Source organism: Chelonoidis abingdonii, chromosome 5 (genome assembly GCF_003597395.2).
Source record: "Chelonoidis abingdonii isolate Lonesome George chromosome 5, CheloAbing_2.0, whole genome shotgun sequence".
Taxonomy (NCBI): domain Eukaryota; kingdom Metazoa; phylum Chordata; order Testudines; family Testudinidae; genus Chelonoidis; species Chelonoidis abingdonii.
In genome coordinates, this window is record NC_133773.1 from 11,776,792 (window position 1) to 11,802,037 (window position 25,246).

The window sequence follows — 25,246 nt, forward strand, 5'->3', positions numbered from 1 at the left end:
CACTTGGTGACCCTAGGTGGTCACCTAGGGCGGCAGGATTTGCGGGGTGGCATTTTGCTGCCCTTGGCAGAAATTCAGCGGTGGGGGTCCTTCCGCTCTGGAAATTCGGCAGCGGGTCCTTCACTCACTCTGGGACCTGCCGCCAAAGTGCCCTGAAGACATAGAGCGGAATGACCCCTGCCGCAGAATGCTCAGAGGAGGAGCACTGCTGCCTAGGGCGGCAAAAACCCTGGTACCGCTTCTGCTTCTAGTGTGCACTCTAGGTGGATATGTAATGCTACCTCCTCTCATACTATGGTGCTTAGACTGGTCAACATTTTTTGACCCAAAATTTCTTATCAAAACAAAAATGTTCTGCAGATAAATGCAAAACAAGTCTTTCATGTTCCAAAATAATTTTTCTCCATATTGGTTTTTAAAAAAAATTCTCAGAATTTCCCTCCTCCTTTTTCCTTTGTCTCTGAATGTGACAATGAAGATATAAGCAGCAAAGAGTCCTGTGGCACCTTATAGACTAACAGACGTATTGGAGCATGAGCTTTCGTGGGTGAATACCCACTTCGTCGGATGCATGTCAAAGAGGGTATTCACCCACGAAAAGCTCATGCTCCAATACGTCTGTTAGTCTATAAGGTGCCACAGGACTCTTTGCTGCTTTTACAGATCCAGACTAACACGGCTTCCCCTCTGATACTTGACACCAATGAAGATATAGTATTTTCCCCACTGTTTCTGTTTCTCTTATTTCCATTTGAACTCTTCAAAACTTGAAAGTATCAATGGCAAAAGGAAAAATGAAACATGCACTTTTTGCTTCTGTGACTTTTCAAAGTTGGATAAGAAATACATTTTTACCTAAAACAAAACCACTCCTGCCCACATCCTGGTCATTATCTTATCACACTCAATGTCATGAAGAGAAGGAGGGAAGGAAACTTGAAATTTTTGGGGAAAAAAAAATCTGTTTTGCAGGGTTGGAAAGGGAACTAACCATTTTTTTGGGCAACATTTTCATTTTCCAGCTATCTCTATTCACTGAAAAGTTTTTCTTTGTGAGGCTGGGTTGGTGAATTCTTATACACACTTGTGTAGTTTTGCAGGCATGGGTTTTTAGATGTCATGTGGGTGGCTGGATGGCTTTCTGGATGAAAGGTGTATGTGAAAAGCAAGGCCCAGTAATATTGCCAGCTAGTGATGCAAATCCTAAATCAAAACTTCCTACTGCAGAGACTTCAATGTATTATGGGGACCAGTTTGAGCTGTGGGCTTAGATCTGAATATGGTCTCGGAGATTCTCTGGCCTGTCTGTCTGTCTTGTGGGTTGTGTAGGATCTCCCATTGCATGGTTAACTCTGGAAAACATTCCCTTCAGAACCAATACTGTGAGCATATGGCATGGTTTTTTCTGCCCTGTTGTTTATCTGCGTGAGAATAGGATCTCTGGTTTTGATGAGTTAATATTTCTGTATTCATTCTCCACTGAGATCATGGAATGCTCAGTTTGTGACATCATACTTCTCTGCTCACTGAACAATTGTGGTAACTGAGAAGTATGTGACTGAAAGCGAGAATAAGCAGCAGGAGGAGAGAGAGAGGATTCAGAGGCCAGGCTATGAAAATAGTTTGGCTTTATGATCCGATTTTTTTATTTTGTTGACTCAAAGATAAGGTTTAATAAAATGAACATTTGTTTGTGCCGCTCTCACCTTTGCTTCCTCTTCCCTTCTTAGCAAGGACAGTAGAAGCACCCCAAACCCCTTGGGTTGTGCAGCTCCCCTCCAAGAAGCAGCTAGCTATGGCCTCCCCAAATCACTATCGCCAACTGGGGCACAGTGTCATCTTGTGAATACCACGTGTATGTAAACACAAGTGTGGCGGCAAGATGCAGGGGTTGAAAGATCAGTGGGTGAGGGCGGAAGAAATCTCTGTGTGGTGTTGATAGGCAGCCCACTGCTCCCTGATAAAAGTTCATTCCTGGCAGGGAATGCATCCCACTTCTCACATAGAGTCTGGTGGGTTACCGAGGGATGAATCCTTTTGATAGGTGACAATCAATATGAGTATGGGTGGCTGTCAAGTGCTTCCTAGAAGTTAAGGGCTTTTATTGCGTTGTGTACTGCATTTTCAGGGCTAAGCAAGTGTAAATGCTTAATTCGGGGTCACAGAATTCAACACCATGTGGCCAGCTGACCCAAGATGCATGCTTGGTGCTTGTCACCTCAAGTCTACATCTAGCTGTGAGGGTCCCTGTCCGTTTCCGACAAGGTTTCATCGTGGTTCCATCACTGCCCAAGCCACGACTGTCCCTGGAAATACTGTTTCCACCAGCAGTCAGTCAGCTCTTCCCGTGATGAAAACCAATAAATTGGTGCAGCGGCCAGATATGCTGGCATCCCATTATGGGCTCTTCAGAAGTGGGATTGTGCTTTGAGCCCTCCGCAAAGAGGATAGTAGATGATGATGTAACTTTATGCAAATCCACATCTTGGCACAGCAACTTCCCTTTTAGTGAGTGTCTAAATTAAATGATGCTCTTTGCCTGAGCTGAAATCTGCACATTTTATAGCGCTTGTGCTGTGCTCGGTTGACTCTTCTTCCAGGCATTGTGCCATTGCCCCAGTACATTTATGATTGATTTTATGCAGAGAAAATAGGCAACTTTTCAGCATCAGGCTTAAAAGTAGGTTCACTTTGTAATGCTAAGTGGTGTGAGGCGCTGCTCTGAGCGGTGTGTGTTTAGGATAATGTTGTGCCTCTTTGTTGAAAATAAGACTTTCATGCTATTTTGTTCTGATCACAATTGACTTCATTGAGGTGCTATGTTAAACTGAGCTTGTCTTTCTTTCCAATGCTCTGCTCTACCTTCATTACCCTGGGAATCAACTTTGATTCCTACATCTACTCCCTTCATGCCTAGGCTGTGGTCACGCTAGATCCTGTGGCTTTTTCCTTCATGTTTCTAAAGTCTATCCTGATCTCCCCACGAAAGTATTGTGTTCTCTTCTCGCTCAGGTCAAAATCTTCTGACTATTGTGCTCGTGTTAATCAGGAATCACTCCATTTTAATATGGTATCAAACTGATGCGAGATCAGGATCAAATCCTCCATCTTTTTCTGTAAAAGCAGCAAAGAGTTCTGTGGCACCTTATAGATCAGGGGTAGGCAACCTATGGCACGGGTGCCCAAGTCGGCATGCAAGCTGATTTTCAGTGGCACTCACACTGCCCCGGTCCTGGCCACCAGTCCGGGGGGCTCTGCATTTTAGTTTAATTTTAAATGAAGCTTCTTAAACATTTAAAAAGTCTTATTTATTTTACATACAACAATAGTTTAGTTATATGTTATAGACTTGTACTCCCTAGGGCAGGACCCCTTAGCGGCTCAGTGCAGACTTCCAGGAGCTGGCCTCAATAATTGGACACGGGTGCTGCCTTGTTTCCTGGGAGATAGGATTAGGGATGTGAATGGAACAGCAAGCTGGAATTGGAACATCTGTACTAGCTAAGGTAAAGGGGAGGGGACCCCCAGGGAACCATTTACAGGGGGCAAGATAGCAATGAACAAAACAAACCTGGACTCTAAAGAGTAAGCTGTGCATGGACAGAGGACTGGTTCCTACAAAGTGCTTCCAAGCCAATCCTAAAATGTGTGATACAATGTACTGTAAATACATCAAATGTATCATTGTATATAAAAGAAGGGGTTTACCATGTAACGTTGGATGTGCGGTTTCCCCTATACCCCCCGCCCACCATCCCATGGTTGAGTCTCTGGTCAGCCTGGTGTAGCTTTGCTGTATGCCAAATAAAGGAGCCTGAGCAATGAGACTGGAGTCAGATTGAGTGATTGGGGAGCCAAGTGGAAGAGGTCTAGGGGGAACCCCCATATTAGCAAACTCCAGTGGGCGTTACGTAAGCACTTCAGCGTGTGTTCATGTCCATTGCTGAGCAAGGCTAGATGTCAGCATGGGCTTAAGTGCTTTGCATAATTAACAAGACTCAAAATGCTCTTTCTTCTGCTCCTTGCACTAAGGGACATGAGTCTTTTATTTCTTTATTGTGGACTGAGACCTCGTGTGTGACATTTCATCCAGAAGAAAACATTCCAGTATACATGGTACAAATTAGAAGTTTCTAATGTGAATTCCAGCACATCTCTTTATGGCATAGGGTGACCAGATGTCCTGATTTTATAGGGACAGGCTCAATTTTTTGGTCTTTTTCTTATATAGGCTCCTATTACCCCTCACTCCCTTCCCACTTTTTCACATTTGCTGCCTGGTCACCCTATTATAGCATAACTAGATAAATAGATTTTGAAGCCAGGAAGAGACCATTAGATCATGTAGCCTGATCTTGTGTATAATAGTTACTCTTGTATTAAGCCAAATAACTTGCATTTGATATCAGCCTAAAGTATAGTAAAACTAATTAAAACAAAACAGATCTTCAAATTATTGTACAGTGAACCATTTTTAATGGTTGGTTAGCTGTCTTTCATTACCATAGACCTAAAGATGAAAAGAGACGGAGAAAGGAGTGAATTATAGGTGGCATGTTTTCATTAGCTGTAGTGAAGATTGAGCACATATTTCCATTTGGCAAAGATACAAGCAACTGAACAAAGTACCCTCAAATGTCTACCTCTTTGCTCACGGCAAAGAGTGAATTGTTTCAGAAACTTTAACAAAAATGGTTGAGGCATTTTGAAGAGTGAAGAGATGTGTGTGTGTGTGTGTTTTTTTTTTTAAGAAGAGGGAGAATATACTTTAGCCATTATAAAATTCACCCTCCCCCTGTTTGTTTTTTTTTGACAACTCTTGTGCCTTTAGTGGGATATTGCTCCAATCTGAAAAGAGGCAAGGACGTTAGAATATGAGCCGAAGATTGGGGAGGAGCTGTTTAGATATCGACGATATGTGGTTTGATTTACAAAGTTGCTGAGCACCCAGCAGTTCCCATGTAGGCACGCATCTTTGGAAATGTTGGCCGCAGTGTCTAGATCACAGATGGACACTTTGGTCTGGAGACGATCTGTTCAGAATTGAACAATAAGTGTTTTAAAAGCATATGCTGTGCAGGAACCCTAACCCTAGGGCGGGTGTCCTACCCTTAGGAACCCTAACCCTAGCTCCAAGTGCTCTACCCTTAGAAACCCTAACCCTAGGGCGGGGTGACCTACCCATAGGAACCCTAACCTTAGCTCCAAATGCCCTGTCCATAGGAACTCTAACCCTAGGGCGGGGTGTCCTACCCATAGGAACCCTAACCATAGCTCCAAGTACCCTACACTTAGGAAACAAAACCCTAGGACAGGAAGCCCTACCTATAGGAACCCTAACCCTAGGGAGGGAAGTCCTACCCATAGGAACATGAACCCTAGCTCCAAGCAGGGGCGGCTTTAGACATTTCGCGGCCCCAAGCAGGGCGGCATGCCACAGAAGGTGCTCTGCCAATCGCCAGTGCCATGGCTCCGGTGGACCTCCCGCAGTCGGGCCTGCGGAGGGTCTGCTGGTCCCACGGCTTCAGTGGACCCTCCCCTTCAAAACTCTAACCCTAGGGTGGGAAGCCTTACCCATAGGAACCCTAACCCTAGCTCCAAATTAGCTACCCATAAGAACCCTAACCCTAGCTCCAAGTGCCCTATCCTTAGAAACCCTAACCCTACGGCGGGAAGCCCAAACCATAGGAACCCTAACCCTAGCTCCAAGTACCCTACCTATAGGAACCCTACCCCTAGGGCGGGAAGTCCTACCTATAGAAACCCTAATCCTAGGGTGGGAAGATCTACCCATAGCAACCCTAACCCTATCTCCAAGTACCCTACCCTTAGGAAACCGAACCCTAGCTCCAAGTGACCTACCCTTAGGAACCCTAACTGTAAGACCGGAAGCCCAACCCATAGGAACCCTAATGCTAGCTCCAAGTACCCTACACTTAGGAACCAAAACCCTAGGACGAAAAACCCTACCTATAGGAACCCTAACCCTAGACCCAAGTGCCCTACCCATAGGAACTCTAACTCTAGGGCAGGAAGTCCTACCCATAGGAACCCTAACTCTAGGGTGGGAAGACCTACCCTTAGGAACCCTAAACCTAGCTCCAAATTACCGTAGCTACCCATAGGAACCCTAACCTTAGCTCCAAGTGCCCTATCCTTAGAAACCCTAACCCTAGGGGGGGAAGCCCAAACCATAGGAACCCTAACCCTAGGGTGGGAAGACCTACCCTTAGGAACCCTAAACTTAGCTCCAAGTGCCCTACCCTTAGGAACCATAATGCTAAGGCAGGAAGCTCAACGTCTAGTAACCCTAATCCTAGCTCCAAGTGACCTACCTTTACGAACCCTAACTCTAGGGCAAGAAGGCCTACCCATAGGAACCCTAACCCTAGCTCCAAGTACCCTACCCTTAGGAACCCTAACCTTAGCTACAAAGTGCCCTACCTTTAGGAACCTTAACCCTAGGGCGGGAAGCCCTACACATAGGTACCCTAACCACAGCTCCATGTGCCCTACCCTAATCCTAGGGCGGGGCGCCCTACCCATAGGAACCCTAACCCTAGCTCTAAGTGCCCTACCCTTATGAATCCTAACTCTAGAGTGGGAAGCCCTAGCCACAGGAACCCTTACCTGATCTCCAAGTGCCCTATCTTCAAGAACCATAACCCTAGGGCGGGGCAACCTACCCTTCGGAACCCTAACCCTAGCTCCAAATGCCCTACCCTTAGGAACTCTAGTCTTAGATCCAAGTGCCGTAACCATAGGAATCCTAACCCTAGGGCAGGAAGCCCTACTCGTAGAACCCTAACTCTAGCTCCAAGTGCCCTACATTTAGGAACCCTATCCCTGGCTCCAAGTGCCCTACCCTTAGGAACCCTAACCCTAGGGGGGGAAGTCCTACCCAAAGGAACATGAACCCTAGCTCCAAGCAGGGGCAGCTCTAGACATTTCGCCACCCCAAGCAGGGCGGCATGCTGTGGAAGGCGCTCTGCCGGTCGCCGCTCCCGCGGCTCCGGTGGACCTCCCGCAGGTGGGCCTGCGGAGGGTCTGCTGATTCCGTGGCTCCAGTGGACTCTCCTCTTAGAAACACTAACCCTAGGGCGGGAAGTCCTACCCATAGGAACCCTAACCCTAGCTCCAAGTTAGCTACCCATAGGAATCCTAACTCTAGCTCCAAGTGCCCTACCCTTAGGAACCTTAACCCTAAGGCAGGAAGCTATAGCTATAGGACCCCTAACCCTAGCTCCAAGTTTCCTAACCTTAGGACCCCTAATCCTAGGGAGGGAAGCCCTACCCTTAGGAACCCTAACTCCAAATGCCCTACCCATAGGAACCCTTACCCTAGGACGGGGCAGCCTACCCTTAGGAACTCTAACCCTAGCTCCAAGTGCGCTACCCTTAGGAACCCTAACCTTAGCTCCAAGTGCCTCACCCATAGGAACCCTAACTCTAGGGCGGGGCGCCCTACCTATAGGAACTCTAACCCTGGCTCCAAGTGTCCTGCTTATAGGTACCCTAACCCTAGAGTGGGGCACCCTACCCATAGGAACCCTCACCCTATCTCCAACTTCCCTACACTTAGTAAGCCTAACCCTAGGGCAAGAAGCCCTACCCATAGGAACCCTAGCCCTAGCTCCAAATGCCCTACTCATAGGAAACCTAACCCTAGGGTGATATGTCCTTCCCATAGGAACCCTAGCTTGAGCTCCAAGTCCCCTACCCTTAGGAACCCTAATCCTAGGGTGGAAAGCACTAAATATAGGAACACAAACCCTAGCTCCAAGTGTCCTACGCTTAGGAACCCTAACCCTAGGGCAGGGTGCCCTACCCATAGGGACCCAACCCTAGCTCCAAATGCCATACCCATAGGAACACTAACCCTAGTTCCAAGTTCCCTACCCTTAAGAACCCTAACACTAGGGCGGGAAACCCTACTTATAGGAACCCTATCCCTAGCACAAAGTGCCTTACCCATAGGAACTCTTACCGTAGCTCCAAGTGCCCTTCCTTTATGAACCCTAACCCTAGGGTGGGAAGTCCTACCCTTAGGAATCCTAACCCTACAGCAGGGTGTCCTACCCATAGGAACCCTAATCCTCGTTCCAAGTGCATTACTCTTAGGAACCGTATCCCTAGGGCGGGAAGCCCTATCCATAGGAACCCTAACCCTAGCTCCAAGTGCCCTATCCATAGGAACCCTAACCCTAGCTCCAAGTGCCCTATCCATAGGAACCCTAACCCTAGCTCCAAGTGTCCTATCGTTAGGAAGAGGGCCGACTTTAGGAAGTCTGGTGTCCATTTCGAACAGTTTCGACGAGGCCCCAGCAGGGAAGACAAAAAAAAAAAGCACATAAGAAAAAAAACACATGGGGCTTGTACTCACCGGGCGGTGCTCCGAGTCTTCGGCGGCACTTCGGTGGCGGGTCCTTCGCTCGCTCCAGATCTTCGGTGGCACTGAAGGACCCTGCCGCCGAAGTGGCGCCAAAGACCCAGAACAAGCAAAGGACCCATCTCCAAAGTGCTGCTGAAGACCCAGAGCGCTGCCAGGTGAGTAAAAATTAAAAAGGCGCCTCTAGCCAAGGAAGAGATTCTCACTGGGCGCGGCGCCCTTTTAGGCACAGGGCCTGATTCGGGGGAATTGGTGGAATTGGCCTAAAGCCGGCCCTGGCTGTGCTTATTCTCTGTACAATAGTTTAGTTATTGGAACTGCTCAAGTGTGCTGTTAAAATTGTGTAGAATTTTTTTTTATCCAGTCTACAATCTGTCAGCTTTCTGTTCACTCTGGCCATGTGCATAGGGGTGGGAAAGTTGAGAGAGTTTTTACCTTTCCTGCATAGGAATGCAGAAGAAATCTGGGAAGAGGGTGCGTATGGAGCGAGGCCAGGCTCTCTGTGATGGGCATCAAAGTGGATACAGACCAGAATTGTATTTAAATATGTAGATCTATATTATACTCAACAATAGCAGATCATTTTGGAAGAATCACACATTCTGTTCCTGTTGATTAGTGGACTGACTCAGCCAAAAACAGCTGTAGTCAGCAAAGTGTGGACTGCAAGGGTGAGTGCTTTATAATAAGGAAGTACGATAAACTGAAAGTAATTGGAAAGTACATGGAACAACTCCCTATTTAGGGACATAGAATGTTTGTATTACCTTGGGTGTGGCGTGCTCTCTTCCAACCAACGTATTTGTTCTGTGTGGGCGTAAACCTACAGAATAAGTGTGGCCTGAGATTAGAATGCAGGACTGAGTCCACACTATAATCAAAGAAAAACAGACAGATGTTTTGAAGACTAAATGCTGATGCAGGAAGAAATGCAAAAGGAGCATTTCTGTCCTTTGATCATATGAAATCTAGTTTGTGATGCTGCTTAGTGTATGCGCAACATGCAGGTGGCACGTGACCAGGATCATCACTGAATTTGGTCCACTGGTTGGATCGTTCGCTTCCTCAGGGCAGGTACTGACGGGGAGTGCGACGTGAATGCTGATCCACGCCCCCAGGGCCGGCTCTAGCAATTTCGGTGCCCCAAGCATGGCAGCACGCCATGGGGGGCGCTCTGCCGCTCGCCGGTCCTGCGGCTCCGGTGGACCTCCCGCAGGCGTTTCTGCAGAGGGTCCAATGGTTTGGTGCTTTGGTGGAGCTGCCGCAGGCGTGTCTGTGGGAGGTCCACCGGAGCCGTGAGACCAGCGGACAGTCCGCAGAAACGCCTGCGGCAGGTCTACCAAAGCCGCGGGACCAGTGGACCCTCCGCAGAAATGCCTGTGGGAGGTTCACCGGAGCCGCCCTCCCGGCAACCAGCAGAGCGCCCCCCACAGTGTGCCACCCCAAGCACGCGCTTGGCGCACTGTGGCCTGGAGCCGGCCCTGCATGCCCCCCTAGTTGTGCTAATTTAGTAGTTTTGTCACTTAAAACCCAAGTCATCAAAGTAATATGGGTTCCATACAGTAGGTGGAAATTTTTTGGTTTCGAATGTCATTAGCTCATGAAATTTGTTTATCCTCTTTCAGATTGTAAGGCTTCATTCTAGCAGCGATGCCCACATTTGTATAATGTGAAGAAACTGGCGTGTTTTCGATGGCATGCTTCAATATTGGGACAGGTCCATTTTTTTAAAAGGATAGAGAACTTGTGTTAGTAGAGTAGCTTATTTCCATTTGGGCTTCGTATGAGGTTAGAAGGCCTCAGACGAGCAGGATACTAAAGAACAAGCTGGTAGAACTGAATGGGCACCTCTGCCATAGATTTAAGGCCAGAAAGTACCATTCTGTAGTCTGACCTCCTGCACAAGCTATAGGTTTCTGAGCAGCAGCCGTGTTAGTCTGTGTCTGCAAAAAGAACAGGAGTCCTTGTGGCACCTTAGAGACTAACAAATTTATTTGAGCATAAGCTTTCGTGGGCTACAGCCCAATTCTCCAGATGCATAGAATGGAACACACAGTAAAAAGATTACACCCACACACACCCACCATGAAAAGGTGGAAGTAGCCATACCAACAGTAAGACGTAGTTGGACTTAGGAAAAGGGAGAGGCCGTAAGACTCATCTAGACTTTATTTCAAGAGTTGAATGTTTTCATTTTTCTAAGTCCCAGTAATCTAATTTTCTACTCTGATTGACCTACACTGCTGCCAAAAAATGTCAAAGCTAATATCAGGCTGAAAAAAGTAATCAAACCAGTATTAAAAGAGCAGTGTGTGAAAGGTCATAATACTTCTCAAGACAGATAACTATGGAGTTCAAATACAGCTAGTTGTATTTTTTTTCCTGCTCTGTGCTTATCCTACTTAACATTGCAAACCTCTTATATGTTGTGCCAGCAGATGCAGCCACGGCCACAAATGTCTCCTCGTCCCACCACCTCTGTCCTATCCATATAAACACAACTCCAATTTGGGGGGAGGAGGAGTGTTTGTCATGAAAATTCAGTGACTTGCAAGATTGATTCCTCATCAAAAAGAGGGTAATTGAGAATACGGGTGGTCCTGGAGGCTTGGAGTATTTCAGATGCCACACAACTGCCATTGTTTCTTTCCCCCATATGACATAATTCCAAAAAGCTAAACTTTTTGAAACTTCAGACTTGATATGTAATGCAGCATTGGCTTTACAGCTAGGTATTAGAAAGAAATATTGGTTGGATAATTGTTAAGCATTTGAAAAATCACTTCTAAGATTTTCATGTGGGGGTGCGTGAATGTCTCTCCTAATGAAATGCTGCCTGCTCTCCCCGTGGTGAGGTATTTCACATTGGTCCTGATTGGGATAAATTATTCCAGTGAGACATTAGCTTTGCTGATTCAAATTCCAAAGATGTGAGGGTCTCAGAGAAATGGGAAATTGCAGATCAGCCAGTCTTTGTCTGTTAGAAATTAGAGACTAATGTAGCAAAAATTCCATTTTTTTAAAATGTTACTCTCCTATCTGTTGGCAAGAACTGTCCTGCTGCCACCCAAATTAATCTGGCCTTGTGGTCAACTCTCTTCAGGCAAATGGGATCAGTGGTTGGAATTCTTCCTCCAGTCAATGAGATGAGAACTTCCAAGTATTTAATAAAAACTGCATAGCATGAGAAACATGGTATATAATTAAAAACAATGGGGTTGTAATACAGTGGTATACAAAACAGCCTCTGCCCACAAGAACATTGTTTTTGGCAGTTGCTATCCATATAGAACACCCCCCCTCCACACACACACACACTTTCTTTTCTCAGAGTGGGCTCTTAAAATCTGGCCAAGGCCAGTCACTGCAGTCCCCGAATGTGGGTATTTTGTAGCTAGCTTGCTGCATTCATTGTGGCAGGATCCTTAACTTACTTATTTCCCAACTTCTTTAATGGTGCAACCTTAATGTTGCACTTTAACAATTGTGTAGGCTGACAGTTTCAAAGCTGCCTAGGAAATTTAGGTGCCCAACTTCCATGAGTTTCAATGGAAACTCTCTAAATTCAATTTGTTTCTAAGTCCTCTGTGTGGCTCAGCCATTAAGTCTAAAGCTTCTGCTTTTGTTGCACAGATAGTTCTGCCGAAGTTACTGGGACTATCTGCCGGAGTTAGACTATGCACTTGAGAGAAGTCGCAGGACAGTGCTAGTTAGATGTTCTCAAAGGACCCTGCGCAGGCAGAAGAACAAGTTAGTTTAGTTTGTGTCTCTACAAAGTTTATACTGTGCCCTAAGGGAAAGGCAGGGGGCCAGAATGTGGGGGGAGAGGGAAAGAGAAGCGGGTGGTAACATGCTATCAACCAGGGTTTCCACATGCTGGCTTCTCTGTAGGATCGGGGTAAAAGCAAAATTCTTGGCCATAGCTGGGCTATGCTAGAGTGTGTGGTGCAGATGCGGTCAAGGTGGATCTCTGCATCATGCGGGGTGTGGCTGTGGACGCATGTCAAGGGGATCAGTAGTACACGAGGGTCTCCAGTCTGCGGACCACATGTAAGTGGTAAAATACCAGATATTGTAGCCTCTGGCCTACAGCCAGACTTAACTAGGACAAATTCATTTTCTTGTATAAGGTTGATGCATAGCTCACTGACCAGGATGCAGTGTGGGAGTGAGGCAGGCGTAACGAACAGAGGATCGGCTAAATGAAAAGAAGGGAAAAGGGAGAGGGGACATTGAGTGGAAGGGGGTGTGGGGGCAAGGCAGAGGAGAAGAGGGGAAAAGGATCAGGGATGGAGTGAAACTGAGATCAAGACTGAGGGAGGGAGAGGGTTGGAGCAAACAGCCAATCAGCACAAGGCAGAGTGTGTCTCTGAATGTCCTGGCTGCTTCTGCAGCATCTCTGGCTGGCTAGTCTCTGACTGGTTCCTCTGTGCAGTCCCCCCCCCCCCCAGACCCCCAATGCCACACAGTCATCTCCATGTGAACATATTTGTTTCAATAGGTTGGAACAGCTTTTCCAAAGTCCGTGCTTGATGTGCTGAGTCACCCGAGCAAAGTCTGGTTGGGTAACGTGCAGGAGTTACTACCATAGCAGAAAAAGAGCTGATTATGTCATAAGTTGCATCACATGTGCTGGTGGCATCTGTGATAAGATCGTATGATCTTCATTGTTTTTAGATCTGTCTTCCTATCTCGGGTTTGACACTTTTCAGCCTCGGAGATAAACACTGACTTTGATCAGCAGAGTACAGTGACTCTGGCCTATTTTCTCCCCCTGTCTTGAAACAGAGCTCTAGCTTGCAGATCAGGATTCATGGGCAGCCCAAGGATTGCACACTAATGTTTCTTGCAGACTTTGAAGTGACTGGGACAGAAAGGAGCCTGAAAGCTCAGCCACACAGGGGAAACAGTAGCTTGGAATGGCCCGTTACCGGTGTTGTAACTTCCTTACAGTGGGGATTGATGTTGTCTCTTCACTAGCATAAGTCTAGGAGATTTAGTGGGTTCTAGTCCAGCTTGGTTACTAATCCTGACCTTGATTAAGTCAACTTCACCTTCCTAGTACCCATTTGCCTCCTGTAACATGGACTTGATTCTGCCAACCTTACTCAAGTTGAGTAGCACCTTACTTCCCAAGTAGCCCCGCTGGATCCAATAGGACTCTTTGCAGACTCAGACGCTACCCGGGTTGAATGAGGGAGTTAGGAGTTGGTAACTGTCAGGAGAGTGAGGCTGTGAGATCTCTGTCTAGAAGGCACTGTTCCAGGGCACGGTGACTCACAAGGAGGCTGAATTGGGATTGGAACCACTGGGATCTTAGAAACATCCTTGCAAATGGCGTGAGTGATGCATAGGCCTTTCTGTGAGGGGCCTTGGGGCTGACCAGGCCTGGGCGAGGAATCTCGCAGGCAAAAGTATTAGTGAGGAAATATCAGAGTAGAGTTTGTTGGTGTGACGTGATAAAGTGCAGCTGGCTTGGGGGAGTGGAGCAGCAGAGGTCTCGTGCAGCTCACAGTGTGTGTTCCTGGTGGATGCCTCTTCCCTGTTGTTGGAAAAACTGCAGCTGTTTTGGGGGGCAAAGTAACCAGGAGCACCCATGTGCCCCCCCTCAGCCTACTGCTCTGACACCCAGGGACAGCAGGAACAACTGTAGCAGCCGGGGCCCTGAGCAGGCACCCACACATTAGGGAGTCTGAACACTGTCCAGGGGGTTGGGGAATCCTCTTGGTGGGAGCAGAGGAGAGTTCCTGATGAGTGATGGGGCAGCCAGTGGGGTATGGGTGCTGCTCCCCAAGCTGGGGGTGGGGAAGGCTGTGCCCTTTGGGGGGTGTCTCTGTACTGTGGGGTCCCTGTGCTGGCTCCCATGGGGGAGCGAGGCACTCAGCCCTGGGGAGTACGGGACAGCCTGACAGCACAGGGCATTCTGAGCTGGGCCTCCCATCACACATGTTCCAAGTGATGTCCGGTTTTATGCAATGCGCGGTAGCCAATGCCACTGCCGCTTGGAACATGTGCTCTGAGAACGATATGCGCATACGCAGAGGCCTGCTTTTGTGCCCCCTTCCCCCTGGTGGAAAACCCATGGTACTGAATTTCTAATTTCTGTGCAGTCTGTGAAATCGTGATTTTCCTCAGAGCCCTAATCTTAACCGAAGTTGACGAGCTGTCAACTTGTCCCTGGGAAAGCTGGGAGGAAGGTTTGTGGTAATACAGGCCTGACCTGTGATAATGTCTTCGGTGTTTTGCTGTGGGTTTTCCATCCCTATCCCATGGGAACATGCCCCAGTACCCACAGTAGTTTTGCACAGGAGCTGCTATGGGTTGGGGATAGTGGCAGAGCACTGTGCTTCACCCCTTCATTCTTACCAGGCCCAGTTTGTCACACGTTAACTCCCTTCTGCCAGAAAAATGGGATCTTGAGGGTGTCACGGGAAGGGGTGGTCACGACCTTGGAACCAGACTATCTCAGATGACAAATTTTGTTACTCTATTGCATGTTTAATCTTTCTGGAACTAGAACAAAAGTTGTCTTAATAAGTATCCTTGCGGCACCCCAGTAGCCTCTCCCTGTTCCCTTCTACTCCCAAACTCAGTGCTTCGCGTATGATATCCAAATTAGGGCTTCATTCCATTATAACTTATATTATCGTCTGTATTGTTGTAGCTCCTATGAGCCCTGGGTTTATCCATTAAAATAACCCAAAGCTGTATTTACAGGCCTTGTAAATCAGTCTGCCTACAGCACAACTATTTCCAACAATACATGTCTGTCCATGGAGCTGTCCTGTCAACTTTCTTCCGACCCCAAAATTTTGTCAGGCTTCATGTTAAAAGGAAGGTGGAGAGACAGATCTTATTATTTTTGAAGCATTTGCTTTTTGTTCAGTGTTTTGCCTTTGCTTAGTCTGGTTACAGTGCCTGCCATACTCGTGTCCTGACCTTCCTTTTGTTCCTTATATTCTTGGAAGCCTCTTAATAGTTAACTTGTCTTATGTAATCTTCCTTTTATCCTCTACAATTAGCTTTTATGAGATGTACAGTCTTGACGTCATTCAGTTAACTGCAGTCTCTCTTCTTTGTTTTTCCACAGTGGCCTTTGTCCTAATCATTGTATGCACCCAGTGTACATAACTCTTAAACGTCATGCTAACTTACCTCAGAATGCTTTGTTACTTCACTTGGATCATTTCCTTGTGTGTTTATCTATAGGTGTGGAAGGGAACCCAAGAGGTCATGTAGTCTATCCTACTGCACTGACGTAGACTGAAGTATACCCAGATTATCCCTGAAAGGTGTGTGCTTGTCTAACCTGTTCTTAAAAACCTCCAGGGATTCCACAACCTCCCTAGGTAACCTGTTCCAGTGCTTAACTATCCTATAGTTGGAAATGCTTTTCCTAATAGATAACCTAAACCTCTCTTATTCCAGACTAAGCTGATTACTACTTGTCCTACCTACGGTGCATATGAAGAACAATTGACCACTGTCCTCTTTATAACAACCATTAACATATCTGAAGACTTGCCATGTTGTGATCTCCGCCCGCACTCCCCATTTTCTCTCCCCTAGACTAGACATGTCAAATTCTTTAAACTTTCTCTCCTAGGCCAGGTTTTCTAAATCTTTTTTTTTTTATTTTTTTATTTTTTTTAGCATTTTTGTTGCTCTCCTCTGGACTTTCTCCAGCTTGTTCACATCCTTCTTAAAATGTGGTACCCAAAACTGTGCACAATACTGTAGCTGAGACCTTATCGGTGCGGAGAAGAACATTACCTCCTGCCTCTTCCATCCGCTGCTCCTGTTAATAATCCCAGAATTTCACAACATCATACTGTTAACTCGTATTTAATTTGTGATCTACTATCACCCCCAGATCCTCTTCTGTATTACTACTGCCTAGACAGTTATTCCCCATTTTGTATTTGTGCATTTGACTTTTGTTTCTCGGGTACAGTACTTTGCACTTGCTCTATTGAATTTCATCTTATTGGTTTGGGCCCTGGATCTTTGTTTGGGGTTCCTAGCACCACTGTAATATCATTTGCTGCATTCTTCCAAAATTTGCTGTTAAACTTATTCTTATTTTTCCTCCCTCTTCTCACTGAAGCCTTGATCACAAACCCTTCTCGAGCTAGGAGAACTCCAAGCTTCTGGTGCTTATTCGTATGTTGCGCAAAATACTAGTTTCCCTTCGTCTTTGCTATTTTGCTCGTAAAGGAAAATGTTCACACGCGGTGGCAAAGTGAGGGATGGGGGAATTCTGTATTATTGATTCACGAAGGAGTTAAGTCTGAATCACCATGACCAGAAATGCCGCCAATGCCTTGCTGACCTAGGATTCCCAACATGGACACTGTGACCAGCTGTTTGGTTCCAATGAATCCATGGAGCATGGAGAGATATGTCCTTCTCTGTTTTCAGACAGCAGCACTTTGATTTCTAGATGAGCCAACTGCCACAGTGTGAGGGACCAGGAGCTCTGGCTCAGCAGCTGTGCAGGACATGATGATGCTTCAGGAGCAAGACCCTCACACTCACTTGCTGGAGGATTCTCTGCACCTTAAGGTCTTTAAACCACGATTTGAGGACTTGAATAACTCAGACATAGGTCAGGGGTTTGTTACAGGAGTGGATGGGTGAGATTTTGTGGCCTGCATTGTGCAGGAGATCAGACTAGATGACCATAATGGTTCTTTCTGACCTTAAAGTCTGAGTCTAAAGTAGCTGTCGGCTTTAGCTGCCCTTCCTGCAGCTGGCCTCATTCCTTCTCGGCCTTTGTGCTCCCCACTTGTGCTGGGGGGATTTAGTGGGTTTTATGGTATGGATCCCTAAGAACCACACCGAGATCTGCTACAAATCCCCATACTGGGGAATGCTGGGATTGGTGTGGGCATGGCAGGGCCAGGAAATCGCCTTGGTGGGGCATTTCTGTGCCCCAGCGACTTCCACACCCATGGGGACCATGGTTATTGGGGCACAAATTGAACTGATCCCCGGAGGCCCCAGCAGCTTCCTCTTGCTCTGCACCAGCACAGAGATGCATTGTGGCTTCTGAGCCTGATCTGTAACATGCAGCATTATCCCTGTCTGCACTTGTCCCCCTTTCCTTCACATCCTTAGTGTGAGATTCCTGCTACTTGTCAGTCCCAGCTCTCCAGTTCTGTTGCCTTGCGCCCCTCTACGTCCCCAGTTAGCTGCCCCAATATAAAGGGACTAAGCTCCCGATCAGATGGTAGACTGAACTGACTCACAAGTAGAGTAAAGCTGGTGCAAAATCAAGTTGCTAATCTGTTGTGTGGTGCTGTATGCTGTGTTACCTCTATGTAGAGAGGTGATTTAGAAGAATGGTCACCTGGGTACTTCTTGGAATAGACTCTAGCAGGCTCTCTGGGGGATGGTTTCTTGTCAGTGATTAAGGCAGTTGTCTTTTCTCTTGAAGGAACTTGTGGCTTTCATCGTAATCCAAAACTGCTAGAAATGCCCTTGCAGGCAAAGGCAGAAACCAGGAAAAGTGTGAAACACCTTGGAAATTCAGAACGTGCTTGTCCGTTTCAGTTCAGGAAGCATCTTGCACAAATAAAGCTGCAAGCTGCTAATATTTAAATCCTAGTTAATCTGCCAGTCACACGGGATGACCCGTCTTCCAGCTCTAATACATGAGTAAAATGTAGATATATAGAAATTTAGAAAAAATCCAAAGCAATTTCTCATCCACTGTCACCAGGAATAACATGGTCTTCCTGTCTTAGCTCTGCTTGCTGTAGCAGTCTTCTGATTCAGAGAACAGAGCCCAAACAAAGGACTGTTCAGAAACAAAGTTCCAACAAGGTTTACTGATAAATTGACACCTCCTTCAAAAACAACCAGGGGTGCTTTTTGGGTGAGAACCATAGACTTATTAGGGGTAGCTGATCAGGCATTTAAGTTGACTGACTGGTGTCCATCCCAGGCCATCAAAGGACTCGTGATTCTTAGTGAAAGACATGTGACACTGTGTCAATCTGTATATGATTAAATGTTGTTAATCCTCTTCTACTAAAATGAAATCAAGAACACATGGCTCTAGAATTAAACTAGTAATACTAACCACTGTTAAATCAAAATCAAATCAACTAAACAAGATAGTTTCCATACTGAATTGGAGTCAAGTCATCAGATTAATACCAAACATAATCCTTTTTCTAAGAAAGTGGCTGGCTGTTTGGTTATAAATCCCCACTAAGACATTTTACCAAAGTCATCAGATTTCTCATTTATATTTGGTTAAGCAGCTTAACAATGAAGCCAAATGATTATTTTCATGTCTGAACCACAACCTCTGGGCCAATTATAACACTTCCTCTCTTATGTGGTTTCCTTCCCCCAGCACAGCGATTGTAATAGACTTTAACACAACATTGTAGGTAAGCAGATGTTTTACAACTCTTTCTTATAGGAAATTGGAGATGATAGTGTCAGGTCTCAAGACTTTAATTAGTGTCTGTTATGAGACCATGTTCTGGGCTTATTTAAACCCAGAGAATTACTCTTTCAGATACCTTCTCTGCATAGGCTTTGAGGGCTCACACAGCCCCACTTTCACACCCTAAAATTAAAGAGACTAAAATGGACGGGGCATCTCCCTGTTAATAAAAACAAGACAAAATCTAGAAAGGAACAAGAAGACACATTTGGGGTGAGGGCTTCATGGACTCCAGCTCTTGTTGTCATCTGGAGTCTTGTAGGGTAGGAGCTGGGACTGTAGTCAAGGAGCCAAATGGTGGGCCTCCTTCAGGTACAGGGAGAGAAGGCTGAAGTCTGGATTGGCTGGATTGGCTGATGTCGGGACTTACCTCCTCAAGCTGAGATCGTGAAATATCACTCTGTCCTCCCATGGCTTGTTGACACACAGCAAGGTGTCTTTGCCATATCTGGGATTCTTATGGGTTATGAATTTCACTTGCTCCACCTTGCAGCTTCCATGGGTTCCAGACAAATCAGGTGCGAGAGGCCTGCTTTGGGGCTGTATGACTTAAGTCACTGTTACCAAGCGTCAGCTCCGATAGGTCCCACTTAAGATTGCCTTGCGTGTAAGATGTGTCCAGTTTTAATTTAGCTGAGGGAGAAGATGACATTTATTGGATGTCTGCATTTATTTTTATTTCGTTGATGGATGAGTGCTTGAGAGCCTGACTTTTCCGAGATGCGTTTTGATTTTTATATCGAATTTAAAAAATATTCAGCCTTTTCTAGAGCATATAACTTGTTGGTCTGTGCCTCCCTCTCCTCCTCAAAGATATTGAAAATCCAGACTACTTTTGAGGAAGCTGGCATGGTTTTAGCTAGGTCAAATGCCTTAAACGTTGATGGGAAATTCAGTATAACCCCTTAAAAATAATCCTTAGCACAGCAAAGCCAGTCTCTCAAACACTCATTCATCAACATAATAATAAATTCAGGCATGTGGTCTCCTCCACTGCTGATCTAAACCAGGCAAATCGTCTTCCTGTAGACAGGGCAATCCCAGTAACCTGTCTTGTCTGGAACTGGGCTGCAGGTCACAAATTATTTTCTGAAACCAAAATCTTGGTGGAGAAAAATTGCTTTACAGCTTGTCAAGATGAAACCTGTTTGAAACATAACATCTTAAATTTTGTCTTGTTCTGTAAGCCCAAACAGGCTATATGCTTTGTATTGGCCCTGTGAGGGACTCTGAGCTCCTGGTTCATCAGCTTACAGGAGATTGCTAATGCTACCTCCAGGCCTGTTGAGAGAAACACATACATCATAGTTGCCAGATTCCCACTCCCTCCCATTTGATGTTAGACATTTTTGGGGGCTCCCTCAGCTCAGTGCCCTCGTACAATTGTTCCCTCTTTTCCCACCTCTCTCATCCACCCCGGCTACTGATGCTTCAGGAACTAGAACTTCACCCTGACAAAGTAGCTGGTGATTTTAAGACTTCCCATTACACAATCAGTACCTCCCACTCTTGGCACCTCTGCTTCTAACCTCTGCCAATGATGGCAGTGGGTTATATGGTACTGTGATGTTTTTAATATCAACTGTGACCGCATAGATCATTGTTGCAACCAAGGTCCTATAGTGGCACCAACTCTTGTACAAAGTGGGGTGTCTATGAAAAGGTTATGATTTGCTGGTTATGATTATGCTGTCTGTATGCGGGTATCATTTTTGTATTTAAAGCTATAAGCATTGGCTCTATACCATCTGTATTTCAAACTTGTGCTGTGCTTCTGGGTGACACCCTGGACAGTTTGGCATCTGCACTGCTAGCCTGCTTGATCGCCCATTAAGGACCATCAGCTATAACGCTGACCCTTTGAGAGAAGGCAGATACACCTTGACTGGCCTATGGAGAGAACGCTAAGGTTTTCAAGCCATGTGCTGGGCAGCTTGTGTTTGGAACAAAGGAAGCACAGGCTGCATGGCAAGAGATTATAAAAGGCAGCTGCTCCTTCTCCATTTTGTCTTCAATCCTGCTTCTTACCTCTGGAGGAACTGTGCTTGAAACTGAAGCTCTGAACAAAGGACAGAATGACCCATCCAAGCTGTGGATGTACTCCAGAGACTTGATTTGAGCCTGCAGTTTATTCCATCACTGCTACAAGCCTGAACCAAGAACTTTATCATTGCTGTATGTATTTGATCGATTTGACCAGTTTTAACTCTCATCTATATTTCTTTCTTTTTATGAATAAACCTTTAGATTTTAGATTCTAAAGGGTTAGCAACAGCGTGATTTGTGGGTAAGATGTGTATATTGACCTGGGTCTGGGGCTTGGCCCTTTGGGATCTGGGGAACCTCTTTCTTTTACTGAGGTATTAGTTTTCATAACCATTCATCCCCATAAGGAGTGGTGCTGGTGGTGATACAAGGGAACTGGAGTGTCTAAGGGAATTGCTTGTATGACTTTGGTTAGCCAGTGGGGTAAAACCGAAGTCCTCTCTGTTTGGCTGGTTTGCTGTGCCTTGATAGTAAAGAAATCCCAGCTTTGGGCTGTGACTGTCCTGCTCTAAGCAATTTGTCCTGAACTGATACTCTCAGTAGTGTCCCACCAGAGGCCGCATCGTTCCAGGTGTGTATTCCTAAAGACCTGGTACAGAGGGCATACAAGGGGTTAGCGTGAGGGAGGTGGCAGGACTAGGAACAGGCGTAGTTGAAATGCTTTATATTGTCCAGCTGCTGCCACATGCATTGAGGCTGTGGCAACTTGGGCTTAAGTTAAGTAGCCCCAGTTGCCGTGTCTTGGTTTTTGTGCTGGGCTCTGCATTGGCATGAGGATGCATTGGAGAACCTGAGCTGCTATAATGGAGGCAGAGAACAACCTTATGGGAGCAAATAAATGGAGAAGCAGCAAAGGAAAGAAAAAAATCCAACCCAGTGAGTAACTAGGTTCATTTCATGTTTAACTTGTATTAGTCCCAAGTAATGGAGGCTTCTCCTTGACTTGGATCTTTCCCTTCTCCCGTCTGCTGATCTCTTCTTCCCTCTCACACATCACACTGTGCTCCAGGCTTCTGACCTCTTGAGGACCAAGGCAATGAAAAATTATCTGTACTATCCGAAAGTAGCCGTGTTGCTTATACACAGTGATTAACAGCTGTAGCTTTCCTCTGTGTTTATATCTTACTTGACATTGTCTCTTTATAGTTTGTTTTACATCTTCAGCTTGGAGTCAACATTAACTCTTATAGCAGTTGAGCTAAGGAATGATCCCCAAGCCGCTCTAGAACTGCTGATGTTTTAAGAATTCTTAGAGCAATCACTAATGAGTTGGCAGAATTCTGTTGGGCTGGGCTCATGCTCGCTGTAGTAAGGTGCTGTTAAGAGGCTGATCTTTATGTCCTGGCTTCACTCACATGTCTGCAGAAGGGTAACATGGAAGCTGGCTGGCAAATGCTATGTATTGTCTGGAAAAAAAAAATGGAACAGAGCAATAATTTTATAATTTTCTATTTTAGCTAAACGAAATCATTTTTTCAGAGTTTCCCTCCTTCGCACTGGAAAGATGGGGAGGAAAAAACCAAAAGAACAATTTATCATTTTTCATTGAAAAAAATCTTTTGTCCATAATGAAAATGTCTTACAGAATTTTTGTTTTGGTTGAAAAGCCGTATTTTGGCCACACCCAAAAAATTTGACCAAAAAACAATTTTGGTCCAGTTACTGTTTTCATACATGGCTGAGGTCAGCATCCTCTGACCATATCTACTTTGTCTGAGGAGTATACTTAATTTACCTGGAGAGTGAAAGTTGATGTGGCTATTGGAAAATGCAGCCCTGCTTCCATGAGTGATGCATTTCCTTCTCTCCCAGCCAGTTGGTGCCATTCATTTTCTACCACTTTTGGTGAGATACCCATATGGCTATAAAGTTATGCTGTACTTAAGATAACTGGAAATAGAACGTAGCAGCTGGATAGAGCTGCACGGTGAAAGGTTTGGTGTCTGAGATCGTTAGATGTTGCCCTACCTACATCACCATCCCTGAATTAGAGTTCCAGTTAACCCGAAGACCAAGAAGGAATTGTTACATTTATGGTATCTTGGACTCAGATTGTGGGCCAGAAGGGACAATCATGATCATCTAGCCTGACTTCCTGCACACCACAGGCCACAGAACCTCACTATTCTCCTCCTTTTTATAGACCCATGGCCTCTGCCTGAGAAATTGAAGTCCTCAAATCATGGGTTAGATACTCCAAGTTACAGAGAAGCCACCATTTACACTAGTTTTAAACCTGAAAGTGACCCTGCTGCAGATGATGGTGAACCCCCCACCCCACCCTGCCAATCTGACCTGGGGGAGAATTCCTTCCCAACCCCAAATATGGTTATCAGTTAGTTTCAGGACATGTCAGCAAGACCCATCAGCCAGACACCTGGGAAAGAATTCACAGTAGCAACTCAGAGCCCTCGCCATCTAGTGTCCCATCTCTGCTGTTGGAGAGATTTACTAATAGACATGGATGGGCCGTATGCCATTGTAGGCAGCCTCATCCTCCCTTCTCTTCCATAAATTTGTCAAGCTCAATCTTGAAGTCAGTTAGGTGTTTTTTTTGGTTTGGTTGGTTTTTTTGCCCCTGCTGCTCCCCTTGGGATGCTATTCCAGGATGTCCCTCCTCTGATGGTTAGAACCTTTCATCTGATTTCAAGCCTAAACTTGTTAATGGTCAGTTTATATTCATTTGTTCTTGTGTCCACATTGGCCCCTAATTTAAATAGCTCCTCTCCTTCCCTGCTGTTTGTTCCTCTGTAGAGAGCAAGCCTATCTTCCATCACCTTTAGTTTGGTTAATCTAAACGAGCCAAGTGCTTTGTCTCTTCTCATAAGGGAGGTTTTCCATTCCTCTGATCAGCCTAGTAACTCTTCTCTGCACCTGTTCCAGTTTAAATTAATCTTTCTTAAACATGGGAGACCAGACTTGTCCACGGTATTCTAAACGAGGTCTCACTAGTGCCTTGTATAATGGCAATAATATGCCCCTCTCTCTGCTGGAAATACCTCGCCTGATGCATCCAGGGATTGCATTAGCCTTTTTCACAGATGCATCACATTAGCAGCTCATAGTCATCCTGCGATTTAACCAGTACTCCCAGGTCTTTCTCTTCCTTTGTTGCTTCCAAGTGATATGTTCCCAGCCGATCGCAAAAATTCTTGTTGTTAGTCCCTACATGCATGACGTTGCACTTTGCACTATTAAATTTCATCCCATTTCTATTACTCCTGTTTCAAAGTCATTCAGATCTTTTTATATAATGTTCTGGTGCTCCTCTGTATTGGCAATACCTCCCAACTTCATGTCATCTGCAAATTTTATTTGCGCATGTCCACATTTTGGGCCAAGGTCATTAATGAAAATGTTTAAGATTGGTCTCAAGACCGATCCCTGACAAACTCCACTAGTAACCTCCCTCCAGACCAACAGTTCCCCTTTCAGCATGACCATTGTAGTTTCCCCTTTAACCAGTTCCTTATCTACCATTCAATTCTTGTATTAATCCCCATCTTCTCCAATTTAACTAATTTCCCACGTGGAACTGTATCAAATGCCTTACTGAAATCCAAGTAGATTAGATCTCGTGTTTTTCTTTTGTCTAAAATATGTTACTTCAAAGAAATAGATCCGGTCAATCTGACAACTGTTTCCTTGTCTGGGTTTTGTAAATAATATGGGGATATACTGTTGGCACTTAACAACTTTTAACTTGGTTTTGAAACACCATAAATAGCGAGACGCACTGTATAACTTCAGCCTTCGTCCTGTTTCCTATGCGTGACGGTGTTCTATGCATTTGCCAGACAAAGTGTTAGGCTTGGATTGAGGCTAGCTAGCCAAATTCCAGGCCTTTGATCAGCTCCTGATTTACATACTGACCTCTCAGATGAGTGACATGTTGTTCACCAAGTCCTTTTACAGGTATGTGAGGGGAACAGGCCTGTCCTCCTCTTCCTGCTGAATAGAAGAATCAGTGAGCAGGGTGTTTTATCTCTGGGAATGTACAAAGTGAGAATATATTATTCATCTAATGCACAAACACCTAGGAAATCTAGATGTGTCAGAGAATCCCTAAAGGTATGCATGATCATATTTCCACGCCTCAGTGAGCATTAGATTGGCATTATGCTTTGCAGACCCGGCCTCGACGCTAATTTCTTCTGACCTTCTCAGATGACTATTGTGGTCCCAGTTGCATTTGTTAAATGCACTTTATGAAAATAAGAGATCATGCATATATTGAAGGAAAGCAGCGAATGAAACAATTATGCAAATGGAGCAGGCTTTGTCGTCCCCAGAACGCTTGATTTACTGGAGGCTGCTGAGCAAAAGCGAGAAGTAGAGTTTGCATCGAT

The 25,246-nt window shown here is 45.6% G+C and overlaps 1 long non-coding RNA gene across 1 annotated transcript; it reads right to left on the reverse strand.

Annotated features, from left to right (window-relative positions):
- Positions 1 to 21,786: 21,786 nt before the first annotated feature.
- LOC116814590 (uncharacterized) lies at positions 21,787 to 24,949 on the reverse strand. The gene is made up of 2 exons (XR_012655906.1): positions 24,771 to 24,949; positions 21,787 to 22,303 (listed from the first exon to the last, which is right to left on the reverse strand). It is a non-coding gene; the product is annotated as an uncharacterized LOC116814590 (long non-coding RNA).
- Positions 24,950 to 25,246: the final 297 nt, after the last annotated feature.